The sequence below is a fragment of the Elaeis guineensis genome, chromosome 3 (assembly GCF_000442705.2).
Source record: "Elaeis guineensis isolate ETL-2024a chromosome 3, EG11, whole genome shotgun sequence".
NCBI classification, from domain to species: domain Eukaryota; kingdom Viridiplantae; phylum Streptophyta; class Magnoliopsida; order Arecales; family Arecaceae; genus Elaeis; species Elaeis guineensis.
The window spans coordinates 120,598,403-120,604,934 of record NC_025995.2 but is presented as its reverse complement, the minus strand read 5'-3'; positions in this window follow the sequence as shown (position 1 = coordinate 120,604,934).

The following is a 6,532-nucleotide window of genomic DNA, read 5'->3' as shown; positions in this document are numbered from 1 at the left end:
AATTTCTCTCTCTCTTCTCCCTCTCTGTTCTCTCTGAGTTTGAGTCTCCACTTTCTCTCTCTAAAAAGTTCACTTTCTCTCTCTAATTTCTCCCTACTTTCTCTCTCTAAATTTTTTTCTCTTTCATGGATTTTCTCTCTAGGAGTTTTACGAACCAGTGAAGGATCCAGATACTTAAGTAATCCCAATCTTGGTTGATTCTAGGAGAGATCCTAGATTTATATTATTAGAATCGTTTATTTGTAACTTTTCTATATATATATTTTTATGTTTGATCTTGTCATATAGAGATGTGACTATCTGTATAAGATATCGAGCAAATTTTATTTTCAAATTCATAAATCAAAGAGTTCGTTGATTGCTGTGCTTGGATCAATCACCATTGGAGATAAGAACCCCTGTACATGATCACCATTATATATGCTATTTTACTATTGGTCTTGTATCATTGATTTTGCATCGTTAATTTGTGATGGATGAATTGCTATATTTGAGACACATTATTTGCTTATATATTTTTAAGCATAAGTATGTTATGTCAATATATATATTCAGTGATTGATGGCATGATTATATGAGTATGATATATTTATCTTGATCAAACTGTAAATGAAATTGATTAATGAAGTCAACATATTATAATTTCATGAAAAAGATATAGTTTGACTAGTCTCGTTATATGGATAATGGTCAGAAGCTTATGCTGGACAGCTTTCATGGGTTTATACTTAAATCAACTGGCCAGGAGCTCATACCTGAGACAGTCCGTCAGGAGTTTATGCTTGGGACAGCCCCCACAGATTTTTATACGTGGGATAGCCTCTAAGAACTTATGCCTAGGAGAGCCTGCTAGAGCTTATACATAGACAGCCCACTAGGAATTATACTTGAGACAGCCCCCACAGGCTTATGCGTGAGATTTTGGATCAGACCAAGAATTAAGGCACGATCTTGATTAGTTCAAAGTCAGAAAAAAAAGATTAAGAAAACTAGATATGTAATAAGAGAAACAGATGGTAAGACATAAAATTCATGCTGAATAAAAGACTTTCACTGGTAATATATGATAACACTTCTCTTTTGACAAAATAGATAATTGACATGTTTATATGGATATTTATATTATTTTGAATATTTGATATGAGATTTTATGTTTATTGCTATTTTCAGATTATATTAATGGTGTGATATGTAGGATTCTTACTGGACTGTAAAGCTCACACCCCTTCATTTTTTTTTCTTCTCGGAGTTACAAGATACTCATGATTGGCTATGGTTTGGATTTACGGATGAGCGGATGAATAGATTGAGCGTTATTGATAACCAGTCGGATGATAGAAGGAATTGAATTTATAATTATATAATTTGCTCATTATTATGAAAATAGACCATTATTATTTATAGATATTGAGATATTATAATGAATTATTTTAAGCCTTGTATATTCTTTAAGGCATCCTAAGGAGTGTGCAGCCATCACGTATCCGACTTGGATGCTGGATTCGGGGCGTGACAGTTTTGATGATTCAGTCTAAGACACCAGTCACTAAGATAAACAACTGTGGGGATATAGGATCGCCTTATCTTAGTCCTCTATGGTGTTTGAAGGGTTTGCCAAGAGTTCCATTGATTAAAACTGAAGATTTGGCGGTAGATATAATGTCTAAAATCCACTGGCATCATATGTCTCCAAATCCCTTTGATTTCAGCAGATCCATAAGAAAGGGCCAAGCAAAGTTGCCAAAGGCTTTTTCAAAATCTAGTTTGTAAATAATTTCCTTATGATTTGCCTTGTGTGCCTGGGAGATAATCTCTTTGACGGCTGCAAAGTTCTCAGATAGTGTTCGCCCATGAATAAAGGCTGATTGGGTAGGCACCATCAGGCTGTCTATTTTACTTGCAAGCCTTGTTGAGAGTATTTTAGATATAATTTTCACTACTCCATGTAAGAGGGATATTGGGCGATAGTTTCCGACTGAGCAATTCTGATCTTTCTTCGGTATGAGGGCAATATCTGAGTAGTTGATTCTGTCAAGAATAATTTGGTGATTGTAGAAACTGTACATAACTGTCATCAGATCCTTTTCGATTATATTCCAACAATGTTTATAGAAAGCAAATGAGAAACCGTCTGGCCCAGGGGATTTTAGGGAGGCCAGTGAGAACACAGCTCCTTTGACTTCTTCCATAGTGAAAGGGGCTTCGAGGTCTTGTAATTGAGGGGGTTCTTCAGGGTAGAGCATCTTCCAGTCTGCCTTGATGCATGGATTCCTGCTGGGCACATTAATAGAGATGTTACTTCACACTTGAATCACAACATGCATTGAGATCAGAAGAATATGTTCTGTTCAAACATAAAATGCCAAAAAAGTTAGAAATAAGGAAATGGGACTGAGCTCAGACTAATGATTGGATTATGCTCAAACTCATTTGAGGTGCGAAACTTTGCAAAAAAAAAAAAAAAAATCATCTTATTGTCGGTCACATGGGTTGCTTTCACTCCCTCGGTAGCGACTTCAACTGAATCACCACAACTGATATTTAGGCCATCTGTACATAGGATCTCCATCCTTTCACAAGCAAGCTCCGGTGACAAGCAGTCCTTTAACCGCATCACCACATCGCTCATGGTAGGTCTTCGAACGGCAGCGGGCAGTGTGCACTTCATTCTGCTGCTTTCCGGATGGAGTTTCTGTCACCATCATATCCCGTGATCGAATCAACCACCCTTCGAAACAAAAGATACGTTATAAACATCTACAAATATTCCAAAAAGAAGCAGTAACTAACCATCAAAGCCTCTTGATCTGCTGCTATATTCCTTGTTCTTTCTTAATAATTAGCTCACCTTCTATTCAGATTGCATCGCATATCCAAGAAACTCACCTATCATTTAGAAACATTTCTATTATCTAAATTAAAAAGCTTCTCATAGTCGATTCCCTGAAACCCTAGAATCACCATTCACCAGTTATTATCTCCTCAAAGACCAAAAAAAAAAATCTTGAAATCACATGAACCTTGAAAAACTAAACCTTGTCCCATATGTCTCAAAGAAAAAGAAAAGACGAATCCGATCAGCTAAGAAAAGCAAAAACTGAACAAAAAAGCAACGAGAAAAAAATAAAGAACACAATGCATACAATTCTTGAAGCGAAGGGGAAAAAAAAAGGGAAAGAAAACTGTCATAGCCTAAAACCAAGCCCAATCCAGCAGACCCAAGCCCCAAAAAAAAAATAGAGGAAAAACCGGGATAGGAGTCTTCTTCCCCGGCGAGATCCGGGTGAGATCGGAATCCTAGGATCTCTCGGAGTCCTAGGGTTCTCTATAAAAGGATCTTTCCCTCCCTTGAAGCCGATCATCGGTCTTCTTTCCCTCTTTTCCTCTCCGATTTTTTCGAATTAGAGCCGCGGATCCTTGCTTCGTTTTCACCGTGATTGTTCGCCGGTAGGGTCACCGGAGGCCGAGGTGAGTTTTCCTTTTCTTTCTCTTCCTTCCCCTTCCTCCCGTGCCCTTGTGCGCGGCTGCCGGCGACGAAAGTCGTCGATTTTCGGTCGGAAAAAGGGACCTCTGTTTTGGTCTCTTTTTTCCGTGAATTTTCCGACACCGGCGATCGCAATCGATCGTCGGCCATGCTCTTCCGTGACTGGGGGAGTGGCCCCCCTCTGCCGCCGGCCTCCGCCGCGGCGGCCGTGGCCTGAACGGCCCGGCACAAGGAGGGGACTGCCGTCCCCTGTTCCGGCCTGGAAGAAGCCCGAGAAGAAAAGAAAAAAAAAAGAAGAAAAAGAGAAAAAGAAAAGAAAAGAAAAGAAAAAGAAAAAAAAAGAAAAGAAAAAGAAGAAAAAGAGAAAAAGAAAAGAAAAGAAAAAATAAAATATATATATATAAATAAATGAATAAATAAATAAATAAATAAATAAATAAAATAAAAAAAATGAGAGAGAGAGTTTCTCTCTCTCCTCTCTCTTCTTTCAGTCTGAACCCTGACTTTCTCTCTCTGAAATTGGACTTTCTCTCTCTAGAAGTTTCTCTCTCTAGATTGTTTCTCTCTCTTGATGGATTTTTCTCTCTCTAAAGTTATTCCTCTAGGATTAGCGTAGTGGAAGGCTTCATCTGATGATTTTGATCGAGTTTAGGGAAGAGTCTGATTTTAAGTGAGGTTTTGATTTGGGATTTGTTTAGATTGAATTTTGAATTAAAATTAATGTAAAAATATAATTTTAGATAATAGGCACGGAAGAATCTCCTAGAAGTTAGTCGATCTGTTCATTCAGTGCTCCGTGAAAGGTAAGTAATGAATCATCTTCTCGAGATATTCCATATTTATTCTGAAAATAAATAATTATTCTCTGAAATTATGCATGATTTATGAAATTATATTTTGAAAGAAAAGTGCTTTTGAAATATTATGGTACGTCGATTTATGCACATGTTCAGTGAAAAATTATGATATATTATGGTACAAAGTGTTTTGATACAGATCGGATTTATGCTCTCAGCCTAACTATGTTTCAGTGGGCCCCGTCAATGGGATTATATGTTGGTACTCAGTGGATCCTGTCAGTGGAGGTTGTGCGCTGGTGTTTGTGGACCCTGCCAGTGGGGGTTGTGCGCTGGTATTTGTGGACCCTGCCAGTGGGGGTTGTGCGCTGGTATTCTGTGGACCCCGCCAATGGGGGTTAAACGTTGGTCATAGTCAAGGCTGTTGAGTTACGAGTGTTTTTAAATCGAATCGGATTTATGATTATATTATATGTGAATATTTAAAAATATTTAATTTGTATTAAATCAGCATGAAATATACTCTTATGTTTATTTGCAATATTATTCTTGAAAATTATATAATATCTAAAATATCTGGTAGAGATACTTGTTACTTACTGGGCTGTCTAGCTCATTACCTTTCTTTCTATTTTTTCAGATTCAGATAATTAATTTCTAGCGTGGGAAGAAATATTGGAACAGAGCTTTTAGAGGCGAGATTTAGCATTGTCAACTTCATTGAACTTAGACCTATTGTTTTATTTTTAGCAAAAATTTTATTGGATGTAAGACATTTGATTTAATTACTTGAATTACGGTTGAATAATAATTATTTGAATTTATTCCGCTGTGATACATTGATATCGTGATGAGATGCCTTGTATGCTTATGGAGAGAGTTCTTCATAAGTATGCGGCGGTTGCTGCGACCCTCGATTCACAATCTCGGATCGGGGGCGTGACAAAAACAATACATATAATTCTTACTTGTCATTTGAGGGAAGCCTAATTGTTAGGGTTTTGTTTTCATACCACTTTTCTGAAAAAGATCGCCCGGAAAACATCCTAGATCTCTTTAGAGAAACAACGCGGAGGAGGAGGAGGAGTAAGAGATCGGCGGCTCCACCAACTCCAACGTCCAGAACCTGAGGATCTTCGCCCTCCTCGTCGGGATCACCGTTAAGAAAGGAAAACGAGAGAATAGTACCGATGGCTCTCCTTTCTTCTTCATAGAGAAGGCGAACAAGCACCGGGACCGGTGGTCGTTTTCCTTCCCTTGTATCAGCCACAGCCGCATGCCCATTTGTGGAGACACCCCTAAAATAATATCAAGTCTTCACTCCACTGGCACATAGTATTTCTTGAAAGTGATCATCGGTTACCAGGATCATTCTCTGTTTCGATTTCTGGCTTATCAGCCATGTGTCATGACAATGACATTTTTCGATGGAACTCTGGTTTTTTTTTTTTTTTTTCTTTTTCTCTTTATTTGAGCCTTCTGAGTATATGATGCCCCAAGGTACAATAACAAGTTTATGTGCCCATCTGATCTTCTCCATTGCCTAATCATGCACTTTATATTGATGTGGTACATTTTGGTTTTGTTATATCTTATATTTTTCATTTAAAATGTAATCAACTATCATGTCATTCGGATTGAATTACTTAGACGGGCCAGAAGTTCATAACCGAAATCGAAATGGATTAGAATGGCAAATAGAGTGATCCTATTTTTTGATATGATTGGTTCGTAATAGAAATCGAAATCAAAATTGAAATGAAATTTGAATTTTAAGACATAATAGAAGATTACGTTTTGGATGATTGGAGCATTCTTATTCCTTCTTCAAAAATCAAAATAAAAATAAAACACCCTTTAGCTCCCTCTAATTGAACAATTAAAATGAAAATCATTAATTCTCATTTTTATTTCAAAGTCCAACTCTCTCCAATCAAATGTGCCCATGTTTCAACATTGCTTTGGGCATTCATCCTGGATATTTTTTGGCATGGAAGATTAAAATCTAAGGCATTTATTAAGTACCTGAATTTGCCTTGAGAATACCTTTTAATGATGGTTTAAAGAAATGGAGTGGTGGTAGAGAAAGTATAGCCCCTCTGCTTGCTAATCCACACGGGCTGTCTCTGAACATGCTGATTGAACAGGTGGAGCTTAAAAGCAATCAAGCAATACAGTAATTTTCAAATGGTTGGTTAAATTGAGAGTTAAACACAAATATATCCAGAGGACATAAAATTCACACTACCAG